This window comes from Lissotriton vulgaris, chromosome 6 (genome assembly GCF_964263255.1).
Source record: "Lissotriton vulgaris chromosome 6, aLisVul1.2, whole genome shotgun sequence".
NCBI lineage: Eukaryota > Metazoa > Chordata > Amphibia > Caudata > Salamandridae > Lissotriton > Lissotriton vulgaris.
This window is the reverse complement of record NC_141694.1, coordinates 548,168,375-548,185,520: the sequence shown is the minus strand read 5'-3', so window position 1 is coordinate 548,185,520 and position 17,146 is coordinate 548,168,375.

The following is a 17,146-nucleotide window of genomic DNA, read 5'->3' as shown; positions in this document are numbered from 1 at the left end:
CACAACAATAGCAGCAATTAATCTACTGGAGGTGCATGATTTACTAGACCAATGGAGAATTAGATATACAACTGTATGGGAGGATATATATATATATATGTGCATTGGTTCTGATCAAGTCTAAACTACTGACTGACCACTAGAGACATCAAAGCACATGCACAATCTACCCAACACTTAGCAAAACCTCTCTCATATCATCACTCACCCGTTGTGCTGAGAGTGGGATACCCAGATACATGTCACTCCCCCATGCATATAGAAGTTACAAACAGGGTGCTGTTGGATACAATATTCAGATACTATCCAAATGGGGAGTACTTCATCAATTAAGTCAGTACAGTGCACAGCATATGCATGATCTAGAACACTTTTAAAGTAGTGATGAGTGCCTGTATAGTGAAACAAAATAGGGGCCTTAAAATAATGAGTCCTGAGTTCAGGTGATGAAGAAGGGCTCAAACAGCATGTCAGACCTCTGAGGATTCAAGGCAGGCTCCGGGCAGCAAAGTAGTTCTCCCTGGTGCAGCAAAGCAGTCTTGTGTTGTATACAGCTGGTCAGAGGCACAAGCAGTCCTCTTAGAGTCCTTCCACATGTCCAGAAAGTGAACTAACAAATGAGTCTGAGAGCCCTATTGTTATACCTGGTACCTTCTTTGAAGTTAGGAGAAGTTTCTAAAGGATTCTCTTTGAAGTTTTTACAATGTCCATCTCTGCCCCTCAATCCTGCCAGTAGCTGGCCATTCAGGCACACCTAATTCCTCTATAGTGTGACTGTCTGGGCGGAACTCACAAAGTCTGTCCGTTACACCCAGTCATGTGGTCGAGGGGAGGATGCAGGCACCAAATGACTAAGGGCAGGAAGATGCCATCTTTCTAAAAGTGACGTTCAAAGTTTCAATCTAAAATCTGACTTTACCATTAAAGAGGATTTTTATTACAATTTCATAGATACCAAGCATGAAGGGCCCGATTCACAAAGGTAAACTGAAATGGAAGTCTTACTTAATGACTTTCGGTATTCAAAAGGGCATTTCCTACTCGTAAATGCCCTTTGTGAATACTGAAAGTTGAACTTTATGACTTTCAGTATTCACAAAGGACATTTACAAGTAGTAAATGACCTTTGTGAATTCTGAATGTCCTAAAGTTAGACTTTCATCTGACTTTAACTTTGTTAACGGGCCCAAAATGTTTATCTGTACCCAATCAAATGTTATCACTTATTAAATGTAATAAGGCTACCCAATGTTATCCTATGAGACAGATAGGCTTTACAGAAGTGAAAAACAAATTTAGGAGTTTTTCACTACCAGAACATGTAAAATGTAAAGTTACATGTCTAACCATTTAAGTAGACTTCACCCTATCTTATGGGTTCCCTAGGTTCGACCTTAGGGGTGACTTATATGCAAGAAATGGAGAGCTTAAGGCTTGGCAAGGGGGTTAGTATGCCAAGTCGAATTGGCAGTTCAAAATTGCAGTCAAGCTGGAATGGCAGACCTGGGACATATTTTAAAGGGATATTTTAAGTAGGTGGCACAATATGTGCTGCAGGCCCACTAGTAGCATTTAATTTACAGGGTCTGGGTACATGCAATGCTAATCTACAAGAGACTTATATATAAATATGCCTATCAGGTGTAAACCAATGTAACCATGTCGAGGGGAGAGAGCACAGTACACAGAGTCTGAAGGCCAACCAAACCAAATGTCAACAAAAAAAGATGGAAACAGGCAAAAGGTTTGGAGAATACCACCCTAAGGCTGGCAGGTCTAACACTCTTAAACAAAAATGGTTAGGGAACCGTAGAGGTACTAGATTGAACAGTCAGCTCAGGTGTTAATCCGACTATAGATGTTCAGCAATCAATAAAACATCAAAGCAATATAATCCAGGGTGGCTTTTAAAATGTATATTGTGTATGTGTTATACGTGTGTCTGATATTTTTGTAAGGAAGCCCTCTAAGAGGATCTTGGTCCAAATTACAAAACATAGTCTGCATGCCAATATAGCAGTCTGGTGGCTATGGCTGCTCCATACAGCAGTCTGGTGGCTATGAGTCCTACAATAATTGATTTATTTACCAATATTAAGTGCACCTGAATTGTAAGGTATTACTGTCAATTGACATGTTACTCATTTTCACAAGTAGAGTAAATGGTGCTACAAAGTCATGAGAACAAGATTGATAAAAAATTAGGTGAATCTTAACTGAACATCTTTTGAAATACCAACGATATCCAAAAAGTAATTTGTTCGATCACCTATGAAGCAATTAGCCAGAAGGAGCAAGATATATTAACTGAGTATACATATGTTCTCACCTATTTTTAGAGTGCTACAGGAGAAAAGTACCAAACCTCAACACCATATAATGGATGGTCAAAGTCTTAGTGCAATGACCACAATTTTCTTATGCTGACTTCTCTATCTATACCCCAGAAGTGAATCTGCAGAAGGCATACACTTTCATAGTTAAATGTTGTTTTATGTTTGGCTCTCATAGAAATCATCTATAATGTATTTCAGTTCCTGAAACAGTTGATATCAAAACTAGTTACCCACTGTTGTGATGTCATAAAGGCTTCCAGGCCACGCTGAGAGGCCAGCCTAAGAGCCTGTCAGTGCAGCTCTGCTTGGCTGCTTTGACTGTAATCAGAAAGCCTAGCTGCAGAAGGGGGAGGACGGAAGGTAGTGAAAGTGGAGAGGGTTGGTCAAGTACAGCAGGTAAGTTTTTATTTAACCTTTGGGACATGAAAACATAATGGAAAACTATGCTATGTATTGCTCCCCCTTTACTCCTCTGCCACTGTGTAGCAGTTGAAAGTAGGGACAGATAGGGTAGGAGGCCACACATACCACAGAATTATTGATGGGTAAAGAGTGATTTACGGGGTTGTTTTTCACCTCAGGGATCTGAGAGACATTATAGTACAACTAGTGCTTCTCTCTCATTGTCTATTTAATGTCTCTCAGAAGCCCTAAGTGAAAGAATACCCATAATTCACTGGTACACAACAATAATTCCACATGTTTAGTGTAATGCTGGAATAGAGAGTGCATTTCAACAGGGATTGTGCTCCAGTGAATGGCACCCTGAACACTGAAAGCTCTGCCACTCCATTGCTTCAATCCGGTTTTAAGGATGAAGAACATAGATCTGGAGCTTCTTGTTGCAGTGTATTTCTTTTTTAATAATTTGTTAGGAATAGAGATCTTTGCCATAGTAAATGTTGTGTTTAATGCTACAAAATGTGTGCTTCTGTAAGACAAGGTAGGGGACTTGTTTATGAAATGATGTGCCTGAGTCAAATATTTTATAATTAAAAATGAGTTATAGCTAATGAGTTTTTTTTAAGTGACTATGTCGTTTTTAGGTAGACCCACATACATTGAGTTTCCAAAGTTTTGTCCAGACTGGAAATAATTTGTTGCCACAATGATCTCCTGAAAGAAAGGCATGATAGGCATGTTTCTTCTGAGAATTCTGATCTGATAGTCACACGATTTCATAACATTGGTGATTTAGAATCATGCAATTGAGTTTGTGTCCAACAGTGGCTACGGTCAAGCATACGTTTCTAAATCGATGGTATGTACTTGTTTGAGTGCTGCACACAGTGTAACGCAAAGTTGCGCACTCTTTACATTTTACAAATTACGACATTACATTTTAACAGGTACTTTATATGAGCATGCACTTAGCACAAGTTTCTTACTTGATTCAATGATTAATGCCAATTGGTTACACAACTTTGCTATTAAAAAGTGCCTTCATTGTATAATTTGAGGAAATACTCACAAGCGAGTTTAGCCACGTAACTTAAGATGTTTCAATGAAGTCTTGATTAAATAAAACGATCCTTGCTTAGATTATGTACTTACTATGAAAATGTATAAATAACACGTCTTGAAACTGTGATTAAAAACATTGTCATATATGTAGAACATGATCTAACTAGAAATAAAAAAGTTTTTGTGCACTAATGTGTACACAAATAAGCATTTAAATGAATTCTTCTTAGTCATACTTATACTTTATTTATTTTAAGGATCTACTGCATGCCAGACGTAGTCTGAATTAAATAACATGTACTAGAGGTTAATATTTAATTGTGTTTAAACGTGCACACACGTATTAAATGTGCACCATTGAATGAATGTTTCACTTGTCTTAATAGTTTTTATTTTCTGTAGTTTACAGCCTGTATTTCACTGTGCTGTATTTCCTAAAATACCGTTTTTCTTTTTTGCTGACAGGCCATTTCTTACAGGTATTCACATGCATTGTTAGTTTACAACAGATACATTACTGTACTAGAGATAGGGGAAAGAGCCTGAGAAGAAGACCTTGACAAAGGTACATGGAGAGCCCTAGCGCTAACTGAATGGACTTGTTTGATAAATGTTACGATCTATGTGTGTCTCAGAGACAGTTGTTCCCATGTCCAGTGTGGGATAAGTGATCTATGTTGCAGTTTGCAACTTTGGAATTTGGCGAGGACAATGGACCCCTAATGGTGTGATCAAGGGGGTGTTACATCAGCTGAATGAACTTGCAATCTCTTCCTTGATCACATACAGTGAAGCGTGGGAAACAGGAAGACAATAAAGAGGGCGGTGTTTAGCACTTCTAAGATGCAATCATTCTTAATAGACTCTTAGGCCTCGACTAAGAGTGCCCCAATAAATTATGATATGTGCAGTAACTTCTGTTACTGCACACATAGAAATTGTGATTTGAGTGGATATTATTGCACCCAGTACTTATAGGGTGCAGTAGAACCTGGATCCTCTGGATAAGTTTCGACAGTTAAAACTCATGGACATTTACTCAGAGATACATGCCCAGCAAAAACCGGGACATCCGATTTGTGGTGCAATAACCACACAAACCCACATGTTATTTCCCCTTTTTGGAATGCACAGATAGGAATACAAAATAATTATTGCACCAAATAAATTCCAAAAACAGAGTTGTCGAATGTTATCAAGTGCAATAATTATCATAATCGAGACCTATTTTTAGCAGAAAAATATGTTGAAGGGCAGAGCCCTTACCATTCAATTTACAGCATCTATGATTGGAAAATGAGGTCTTTAGGATGGTTAAGAGTGTTTGCGAGAAAGACGACTAAGATGAGGATGTTGCAAATTTCTTTTGATCTTAAATGAATGGGATTTTTCCAGCTATTCACTCCCCCCCCCCCCAAATACTTTTCATTATTTAAGTTAAGCATTGCCTGCTCACACCTGAAATGTTCTGCTTGCCCATTATACAGACATTACATATTCAGCTGCATCGTCGTCACTAACACGGCACTCAACCTATTTGAAGCTATCACGTCTCCAAGAAATCAGACACCGCATATGGCGCGTTCTCACAATTGCTCCCTGCTTGCGTGTTACAGGCAAAGAAAAGGCTGGAAAGTCTTTTGAACACGAATTCATAGACGGTATAAATGTGTACGTATCAACACTTAATTATAGCTAATCACTTTTAAATGCAGCAATGTATATTTTTAGTTAGGCAAATTGCAGAATTATCTTAAGTTCTGTAAAGACGAAGCTGTAATCATCACGTTCTAACAGAGGTTTACCAGAATGGGAGCCGATTTTCCTTAAACAGTGACATTGTTTTAGAGGCACACTTAGGGCAACTAACTTGCAAAGAGTACGTAATAACATGTTTACTCACCTCATCCTTCTTTTATCTGAACTGGAGTTTCCAGGAAATAGTCACGCACACCTTCGCACAGCGGTAGAGGCAGCACGTCATGGAACACCAAGGGCCTGATCAAACAAAGGCTAATCCGCTCATTTAAATGTTTACAGTAAGGCAGCAGAGTGGAAAACGTCTGGCATTTGCTTCCTCCCTGCAGAATTGAAAAACATCGTTGCATTTTTATTGAACGATGCGTTGGTATTATTGGAGTGGGTATCAGTTTCCTCCCTGCAGAATTAAAAAAAATATTAGCTTTTTATCGAAAAATGCTTTGGTACTCTTTAGTGGACGGTTATCTATTAATGCTGTCATTTTCATAGTATTATATAGACAGTACAAGGGAGCCCAGGGTGCAGTAAGCTAGGGACCTTGGGTAGATACTAGTTAACAGAGACAATGGTCCCTAGACAGGAGTTGAATCAGAACACAATAAATATAGACTAAATAGTGCTATATTTTCTTTGTCCAATCGGACAGTTTAATTTCTAGTAATCAGGAATATAAAAGTTGCGATACAATGTGGTACAAGTGGGACACCAGCCGATGTCCGACTTCCACACTAGGGAAACAGGAACAAAACAAGGTGGTAGGCAAAATAAGGTCATCTGGTTATCAAAAGTCATAAGCAGATAATCCAACAGAAACACATATGCATGCAAACAGTCATTATTACACTATGCATTTAGTGTTTTAGGTCGACGACGTTTCGAACCATGTCTAGTAAAGGTTCATTCTCAGGACATTAAATATTTTGCCTAAAGAAAAACAATGCAACTGTAGCCCACGAGTCAGGCAAGCAAGCTGGCGTTCTTTACTAATAGTGCATGGGAACGCAAGTCTGGCGATCAGGGTATAGATAATCCCTGGCGTCAAATCTAGTATGGAGAGGTGGATGCGCAATCAAGGCTGGAGAGTCCTTGTTGGTGCCGTCAGAATTTGGCGGGGTACAAGTCCACAATGGGGGTCCAAGTAATGTGACCGCGTAGCACAGCACGCATTACTTGGACCCCCAATGTGGATTATCTAAGCAGATGCGTCACTTTGTAAACCCCTGCGCTACATTATACCTGCATCAGGTATAATGTATACAAAGGGGGGCGTTCCCCCGCAAAAAGCCTTGTAGAAGTGACGCAGTGAAATCCATGAGATTTCACTGTGTCACTTCTAGGATGCTGTTGCGTTAAAATCTTGTGCCTGCCTCACAGCAGGCGTAGGATTGACGCAGGCCCTTTCACATAGGGCTTTCCCCATGTGAAAGGACGCATTGCTGAAGTTGCATCACTTTTGCGACCCACTCCAGCAATGCGTCACTTTTGAGCTTACTGACGTTTCTGTAACTCCTTGCGACATAATGTGTCATATATTAAATATGACGCATCAGGTATGTTGCAAGGAGTGCGCACTGAGAAGTCCTGCATCGCTGCTTTCACGCAGCGTTGTGTAATTTCTCATAAATGAGGCCTGTAGCATTTATGGCACAGGCTGTGCCTTTTTGGAGATGTGAATTCTGTTTTGGGTGACGCTTGTTATAAAGTCTTCGCAGGCACACCCCCGTTCCCAGGGGCTACTCACTTACACCGTCCAGACTCCTGCCTTAAATTCTGGGATCCGTAGTAATGATTTAATTAAAACAACACAACACAAGGCCCAGAGAGCAGGTCATCCAGACGAAGTAAATGTTTTTGTTGAAGAGAGGCTGATGAGAATCACTTTTAGGACGCAGTTATGAAGTGTGCAGTAGTAGGTTCATTTTAGCCTAGAGATGTGAGTCTTGGTTGAAGGAGGATTAATGACCTTTTTGTTGACACCCAAATTCTGGTAGTCAGGTTACATAAATCATGGTTTATAGTTAGCGCTGTCCTGGTCTTTGATATGGTGCAAACACCCAGAATTACAAATGAGCAAGGCTATCCCTTGTTCATGGCACAGAATTAACATGCAGAGTGCATCTACTAAGACTGTGCCTTCGAATGTTTGGCAGCCTGATGTAATATGAACCCGAACAGCTTTCTAGTCACCATAATGACGATATACCAAACATCAGGATACGCCACTCTTTCCAGAAGGAATACCTCCTGAAACTAGCTATTTTCTTGTGGATACATTCTTGCCTTCAATTCCCATCTCTCCCCCCAAGACAATTAGCTGTATGTTCATCTCTCAGCTGTAACATGGTGCTATATTGCTATATTGCCCCCTGCTGGTGGCTCTGTAAGGTAGCAGCTGCTTGGATAGTACATTACGAGATTAAAGGGAGCGGTTACCATAGGTCTATAAAGCATGCTGAAAAATGCTTCATGAGACATCAATGAAACTCCAAATAAAATTGGAGATCTTCGTATCAAGAACCTATGAGTCTTGAGAAGTACCCTATGCACATCTCTGCAACATTCGAATTTTATTCTTTGAATCAAAAATCTAACAGTAGCCCTAAGAAATGTGAGAAAGTGTGGCACCAATGGGTGGCATATGGGGACTTGTGAGCTGAGGGAGGGTGGGAGGGTAAGGGGCCTTACGTCAGATGAAGAAAGCTTTATAGTATGAGGGAGGTTAGAGACATAGGTTCCGGAATGTCTAATGTACCAAGGGTTTGAGAAACTGGAAATGTATACCTTGCTGTTTTTACCATCCATTCTTCGTGGTTATTGCACTGTATAATGCATATAATATATATACCCAATAAAAAGATGTAAAAAAAAAAATCAAACAGTACACCTCTTGTTATCAACACTTCCCCATCAGTTCTGTACAACGTTCCACAGACCTCCCATGTCACTTACACATCCCGTAGAATCGGGAAAAAGCCCCGGCAGCCTCCTCAGCAGCCAATTCGTGGAGCCCTCGTTCCCTCTGGGTGGTCGTTCTCTGTGTCGGCCAAGGGTCCGGCAGCAGCCGAGAGCCAGCGGTGGGCAGACCAGGCAGGGGGGGATAGAAGCTGTTGTAGTGAAGGCGCTCATTGACACAACGTCAGGGAGCTGGCAGAACGGGCCAAGACTTCAGTAAGAGAAGGATCCCGCATGCAGGAGACAACTCCTCTAACAGTGCCAGGGCACGGGGAAGTAGCAACCATCTGACTACCACACAAGAGGACAGCAGGGACTTGTTGAGGACGAGACTGGCAATAATCTAAAGCATGAGTTGGACGAGGAGGGGATGCAACAGACGAGCATGAGGGGCTCAGGTTGGCAGGGACGGAAGAAGCAGCTCACAGCCCCGTCTCAGGCTCTGGAGGCAGGGAACAGCAAAACAGAAAGCAGGCGCAGCTCCACATCCGGGCGGGGAGGAGACCTGGGAAGGCGTGGGCTGCCCGCACATGCGCGGTACATGTTACTTTTGCGTGCCACTCAGCCTGCGCGTACAGCTGGTGTAGGCAGCGCCTGTCCCATTCCGGGGCTCCAGTGATGAAGAGGGAGCCCCGGTGCCAAAGAGGAAGTGAAGTGCGGGAGCTGAAGTCCCAGGAGAGCGGCAGATAGCAGTGCGGGGCTCCCGCCTAAGGAGGAAGCCCCGCATCGTGCTGGCAGAAATTTGGAGGAGCTGGAGTGCTCCAGTACCACGCCGCAGCCAGCCGCCACACAGGGTTAGTTTGGAGGAATCTTCATTTGTGCCTATGAAGGCACAGTGGCAATGTTTATTTACTGAGCGGGTCCGCAAGGGCCGCTCCAAAGATGGTGCGAGTTTTCACAAAAGTGAAAGTGAAACTGCATGCTGACTTGCCTCCCAAGGGGGACAAGAGATGTGCGCAGCGCGTTCACATTTCCAGTTCGGCCTGCACGTGCCCATCTCCTCTCTCCCTTGAGAGCCAAGTCAGCGACAATAGGTCTCGCTGGCGACAGCGCTTCGCACTGCGTTGCCAGGTGCGAGTCCTAAAAAATATACCTGCAACCGAATCAGAGCCACGTGTGCAAAGTGACACCTCCAAAAGCGAAAATGCACAAAGAATATATTTTCACATTAACCAATTAAAAAAAATGTTTGCAATTTGATTTTCTAAGTATTTCCAAAAGAACCCTCACAGAAACATGGAACAAATGTAATACGCCACACACATGCTACACATATGCATATCAAACTTCATCATAGATGAAATAGGACAAAACCTACATCTGGAGACACCTGTCACATCTATGTATGTGTACTGTATTTCTATAGAGCAAACTTAGCCAAAAGGCAGAGGAGCGCTGTACATTGTCAAATTGGTGAGTAGTAGGAGAGGAAGCTGAGTTGTGGATGTCCAATGCTTTGTGATGTAGTATTTCTGAAAGAGGTGAGAGTTCAAATATTTACTAAATTGGAGCATCATTGGGGTGGTCCAATGTTGATCCAGATCCTGGGTGTATTGATGTAAATAACCCATTTTAACTTTTTACACTTCTTAGCTGGCAGTCGAAAGGCGTCCTGCCTGAGTGTATGTTGAAAACCACCAGAAATAGTTACCATGCCTGCCACATAAGCAAGGGTGCTGGTTGTGCTGGCTTTTAAGTGATGCAGCTGGTTTAGAAAATGGTGCGGGCTGGCAAAAGGAGTCCGCGAAGTTCTATGAGGGTGGAGGAGATATCATATTTTCTTCAGGCTCTTTTTGGGTTGTGCGTGGCCTATAAATAGATGTCCCTAGTGGGTTGCCTGTGTGGAATCTCAGAGACCATGCAGTAGGTATAACCATCATCCAGATGCAAGAGTACAAAGGGTTGAATAGCCATTCTGAAGTCGCTTTCCTGAAAGAAATGGGTTGTGTTTTAGTAGATTGAGCTTATATCAGGCCATCTTTGTATTTTTTGGTAATGTGTTCCTAAAGGGAGAGGTTGGTGCCCAGGGTTATTCCAAGTGATTTGGCATTCAGTGAGATTGGATTTTAAAGCTATCAGGGCTCATTTAATTGAGCTAGGTTTGTTCTCTATCTTGATTATTGGTGGCAAATATTAGGAATTCTGTCTTTTAATTTTCTATTTAGATAATTCTTTACCAACACCGACGACAACCGCAGCACTGCCAAACACGTGCACTTGCAGATACACACCAACCCCAACACCATCCTTAGAGGAACCCTCTTCTACAGACCACCCGGACCCCGACCACAGTTCAGTGACTCCATCGCCGACTTATTCAGCACACACACCCTCGCCTCCACAGACTACATCCTCCTCGGGGACCTGAACTTCCACCTCAAGAACAACAACGACACCAACTTCACCACCCTGATTGACAACCTCACCAACCTCGAACTCAGACAACTCGTCACAACACCCACCCACTCTACCGGCCACACGCTCGACCCATCTACTCCGCAAGCCCCCATGTCGCCTTCAACCACATCACCAAACTCCACTGGACTGACCATCGCTGCACCCACTTCACCTTTCGGAAACCCACCACGCACCACCATACCCAACAGACGCCTCACCGCTGCTGGAGCAAAGTCACCGAAAACCAGCTAACCACCACCCTCACCCGGAGCCCACCCGTCGAACCCAGTGACCCGACTCTGCCACCGGCAACCTCAGACAGTGTATCGACGATTGCGCTGATCCAGCGGGTCAAGAGAAATTCAGTCTCATGTATACAACTCTACACCACATTACTCACCATAATTTATAAATTTATCACTAGGCCCATAAATTACTGAGACATGAATTTTGATCTTCTGAATCTTATGACCTAATTAATATATCATAATAAATCCCATTTAATTGAGTCACAATCAAAGGCAATAGATTAACTAATGGTAAATCAAAGAAACAAACAAGACCAGCTTGTCATTTCAAAATCTATTTTTATTACCTTTATTTTTACGCAAAATGCATTTTAATGCAAAACTCTTTCATTAGCAATTTTTAATTAATCAGAATTATTTATTAAAGGCACATTTGTCTTAGCAGTTCGAACCAAAGTCAGCATGAGAAAATGCTCAAACATTTAATTTATTTCTCCAAAGCCTTAATTCCCTAACTTAGCTATCGAAAACATAAAGGGAAAAAGTAAAGTCTCAAAGGATCTTACGTGAAACGAAAATCCGGCAGCGCTTCTGGAGCACAGGAACGAATGAACAGTGCTCTTGGCAAGCGGGCAATTCTTATACTTTTTTCCTATCTAAAACTAACTAAAAGAATACAAATATTCGAGCAACACATAATGTGATTGGTCAAAAGACATCTCCTGATGAAGTCATCCGACTATCGCATAGCAAGAGTCACGTTCTTTCAAGAGCGGCATTGTTCATTATTTTTACGTGTCACTAGCTTCCGAAGGTAGCAACATTTGACAAAACTTTACACAACTTCCTTCGTCCGTCCAAACCTTTCCGCCGCTGAGCGTCAAAATTGTCCTTGACCATGAAGAAATCTGAACTAAATGTCCTTAGCTTCCACATAGCCTTGTTTAAGAGCCATTCTCCAAGAATTAATGTAGAAAAACATTTCCACATTCAATCGTTGCTGTGCAAGGCCTACTTTTGACAAAGCTTCTGACATCCATTTTAGAAATAGGCCACAGGCCTTTTTAGCGTGAGTCTAGTATGCAAGGAAACACAAGACAATAATTAATTCAAGAAATGATAATTATTCTGTTACCCAACCCCCTCACTAAAATTAACCCATTAAACTATGTTACCTAGTTTTGCATACAAAAGAATAAACAAACACAAACACAAGAGACGACATAACATAAACAGAAGCACATTTTAAAGAATGCACATGCTATTATTTTAAAACAGCCGCAGTTAATATATGACAAAACAAAGGACAAAGTAAATGTTTTATTCAAAGCAGAATGATGAACATGACAAGAGCACAAATGATTAAACCTGCGTGTTTGTGTTGGTACATATTACTCTAGGTTGAGTCAGTACAAACGTACAAATCATGCAACACTCATTAATAAAATAAAAATCATGGGAGTTTCATTTGTCACGAACTATTATTCAGAATTAATACTGAAAGTCCGCTCCATCAACCCCCTCATCTGGTGATTTAAAAATCACCAAACAAACACTAAACTATACAAAATTTTACTTTTTAGAAATGTCATATAATGATCTCTCTCTGTATTAGTAAATCTAAACTCCTGTTTCATCAGTCTGTCTGGAACTCTCATATTGAGCCCTGTGAAACTCATCCATTTCTATCTCCTTCTCCTGAGCTTTTCTAAGTTTACAAATCTTCTTTTTCTCCCTCACATGCTTCTTTCTCTTGTGAATCATACAACTGATTTTTAACAAAAGTGTTACTATAACAATAACTATTACAGGGTAAAGCACTTTGCCAATGATTGAACTGCCGATGTCAGCAAACCACTCCTTGATTGCCTCAAATCTTTTTGCCAAATGTTAAAAAAAAACGTCATTTTCCATGGGTTCTATTTCCGAATGAAATTCTGTTATATTCTTATATAGTAATTCAATGTTCTGACTTTTATCTGGGATATATGTACAGCAATGCTGAACATGCAAAATCCCACAGACTCCTCCCTCTTTTGCTAAAAGGATGTCTAAAGCAAGCCGGTTTTGCATAACCATGCTTCTCGTAGCAATGAGCTCTGTATTGACCAACTGTATGTATGTATAGGCATTTATATAGCGCACTACTTACCCGTAGGGTCCCAAGGCGCTTCGACCGCTGCGAAACCCTTCCTGGCTTCCCTGAGAGATGGTCCCTTAATGGGTATCTCCAGGGTGAGACCAGGCATCCCCGGCGGTCTGGTGGGGCCGTTAGTGAAGATGAGGCAAGCTAATGCCCAGAGTTGCCGAGTGTGATCGCTGATCAGAGTGGGCACCGAGGCGAGAGAATTATCGAGTCCGCTGACCCTGGTCCAGAAACCTGCCGCGCCGGGAATCGAACCCTGGTCCCGGGCCGTCCTCTGCTCTCGGATCTGCCGCCTCTAACCAGTGAGCCACACTACTTCACTTCAACCACCTGCAGTATCAGTGGACAATCTGTCAACAATTGTGGAAACCTTTTTGATTTTAATTGCATTCAGGGTAATTCCCACCATAGGAATTAATGCGCCAAATATATCTCCCATGATTTCTGAAAAACTTTCTCTTTTGAATCTATTCAGGTGTTTGCCAATTTCAAATGATCCTTCTCCATATCTGTCAACATGAAATTTTTTAGGAAAGACAAGACCAAGGTAACATGTGCCATACCAATGGTCAGGAAGACTGAAATATGCTTTATTTCCACAAACAAAATAAATTCCTGGCAAAATTGGGTCTTTACCACCTTTAAATCCCCAACCCCCTATAATTTGGTAGGTGTCCTCACATTGGATAGCACCAACAAAATAGTTGTCGTAAAGAGTATTATCTCTTCTAATGCAAAGCTTTCCACTAACTGGTTCGTCTATATGAATAGCAGCAAATCTGTTTTTACCATTAAGTTTCTCGTCCTCGATCTGCCAAAACGGATTTGGTTTGTTTCAGCATTTCATTCCTCTTATAAATTGCTCTCCTCTCCTAAACCTGATCAAGGAAAGATCTTTCTTCATCCCTCATTTTGCAAGTTAAATTATTCTTGTATGCATACTCATAGGTAAGTTCATTTGTTACCAGGAAAAATTCCCTCATCTGCTTAGCAGGCCTAACTTTGTTAAGACTATGCACAACTTTCAGGTTAGCAAAGATCTCATCGAAATCAGAATAATAATATTCCAGGTGACCAGTTTGATAGAACAAGCTTGATATAACACTGCATGTTATTCCATAAGTAAGGGGAAGCATATTATACTTGACCCCTTCAGAAACTGAAGTAGGAAGCTTAACACATACATAGCAATCCTTAACATCCATGACTCTAACATACTCCGATAGGAGTCTGGAAAATGAATTTTTAGAAAAATCTCCAACAGATCTGTCCTGATGGACATCTGGTTTATGCTCAATGATTCTGTTAGTTTTGCCTGCAACATCATGATCAGCTTGTTTTGATTCAGCTTTGCTTGTCATATTAATTTTATATTCCTCTCTATTAATGCCAAAAGAAAAGGGAAAATGACTGCTAAAACTAACCAAACTAAAATGATTAAAACAACACAAATAGAAGACATTTTGCAACATCTTCTAAGAATTGCACACTTAGAATTATTAGCATTAGGCATCTTTACTCAATTTAAACAAAACAAAAATTTAAAACTTGAAATTTTTACTAAATTTCTACTAAAATTGAAATGTTACTAAATTTGTATATTTAACATATGTAACACACCAAACACACCCTCCCCTTTCAAATTTGTTTTTTTTAGTAACCATCTAACAACTTTTCTTCGACCTTGCGTTCATAAAAGTATTCAGCTAACACAATGTCTTCGACCTTGTGTCACCTAACACAATTTCTTCAGCCTTATGCCAAAAGCAAACCTCAACTGTAACTAAACCTCAATCATTGTCACTATTTTCTTCCAAATCTTCTTGACTACTGCTGCTGACCTCAATTATTGGTGGGATTATTATATAGGTCCACTCCGGGGATTTATACTTTTGATTTGGTTTCAATGGCCTCTTGCTTTTCCTGTTAATAACTTCAATTTTCTTTCCAAGTTGTTCTTTTTTGTCTGCTTCACCTTTTTGACTAGATATTTCGTTGATCTGTTCTTTTGATCTGTTGACTAATTTGAAGTTCAAATCCTCCTTTGGCCAAACATCACCTTTTCTCAAGAGTTTCTTCTTAGGCTCAATTTCATTACACTCAGCTTTCCAAGCTCTTTTTCTAAATTTTCTTATTACAGATTCTTCATCACTGTCATCCGAATCAGTTTCAGAGATTTCAATTCTGTATCTAGGAAATTCTTTACTCGGCAGCTTCACTCCGTTAGGAACAACGTCTCTGTAGCTGGTACTTGGCAATTCGTCCTCTTCTTATTACTTTTAACTTCCTAGTTCCAGATTTCCCGTTCCTGCTTTCAGAGCTTTCAATCTGCTTTTCAATATTCTCCTGATCTTGAGTCTCTTCTGACACAGTTTCGTTTTCAGTTTTATTTTCTAGAACATCTTCATCATTCTCTGAATCAACAACAACGATGTCTAGATCTTTTTCATTTGATGCTTGATCTGCGTATGAATTTTCCAGATGTCGACTTCTCTGTCGATCTTTAGAATCTGGATTTTCAGGTTCTTCTTCTTCTTCTTCTGAATCTGCTGTAGTCTCGTAACTGTCTTAGTCAGGGTTATCAGGTGCCGGTACACGAATGGTATGACTTGCATGCACCCACCTTTTCAAACCTCTGCACTTGACGGCATTAGTTGCGACTAAAATCACTTGCCTTGCTTTCTGCCACCTGGGTACCAAACAGTTCCTCCTCCGATGAACCTTTGTTCTGACCCAGTTTCCTGGCAAAAGATCATGAGCCTGCTCCTTTTCTTTTGAAATCACATCTGTACCCATATGATGGAATACAGAGGTTACTACATCAGAGAGTTGCTTACAGTAGTCTAAAAGTGCACTGTCATTAATTGCTAGCAACTTTTCAACTGGAATATAAGCCTGTCTCATTACTCTTCCCATGAGAATGTCATGAGGGCTAAGACCTGTTTTCTTATCTGGAGTTCTTCTCAAAGACATCAAAACAAGTGGAAGAGCACCAGTCCATTTGATTCCTGTAGCTAAACACATTTTTGAAATTCTCTTTTTAATTGTGCCATTGATTTGCTCAATAACACCTGATGCTTCTGGTCTGTAAGCACAGTGTAGCTTTTATTTGATCCCAAATGCTTCACAAATAATTTAAGTCAGTCTGTTTTCAAAATGTGTACCACGATCACTTTCAATAGTTACTGGAAAACCATATCTAGGTACGCAAAATGCATTTTAATGCAAAACTCTTTCATTAGCAATTTTTAATTAATCAGAATTATTTATTAAAGGCACATTTGTCTTAGCAGTTCGAATCAAAGTCAGCATGAGAAAATGCTCAAACATTTAATTTATTTCTCCAAAGCCTTAATTCCCTAACTTAGCTATCGAAAACCTAAAGGGAAAAAGTAAAGTCTCAAAGGATCTTACGTGAAACGAAAATCCGGCAGCGCTTCTGGAGCACAGGAACGAATGAACAGTGCTCTTGGCAAGCGGGTAATTCTTATACTTTTTTCCTATCTAAAACTAACTAAAAGAATACAAATATTCGAGCAACACATAATGTGATTGGTCAAAAGACATCTCCTGATGAAGTCATCCGACTATCGCATAGCAAGAGTCACGTTCTTTCAAGAGCGGCATTGTTCATTATTTTTACGTGTCACTAGCTTCCGAAGGTAGCAACATTTGACAAAACTTTACACGACTTCCTTCGTCCGTCCAAACCTTTCCGCCGCTGAGCGTCAAAATTGTCCTTGACCATGAAGAAATCTGAACTAAATGTCCTTAGGTTCCACACAGCCTTGTTTAAGAGCCATTCTCCAAGAATTAATGTAGAAAAACATTTCCACATTCAA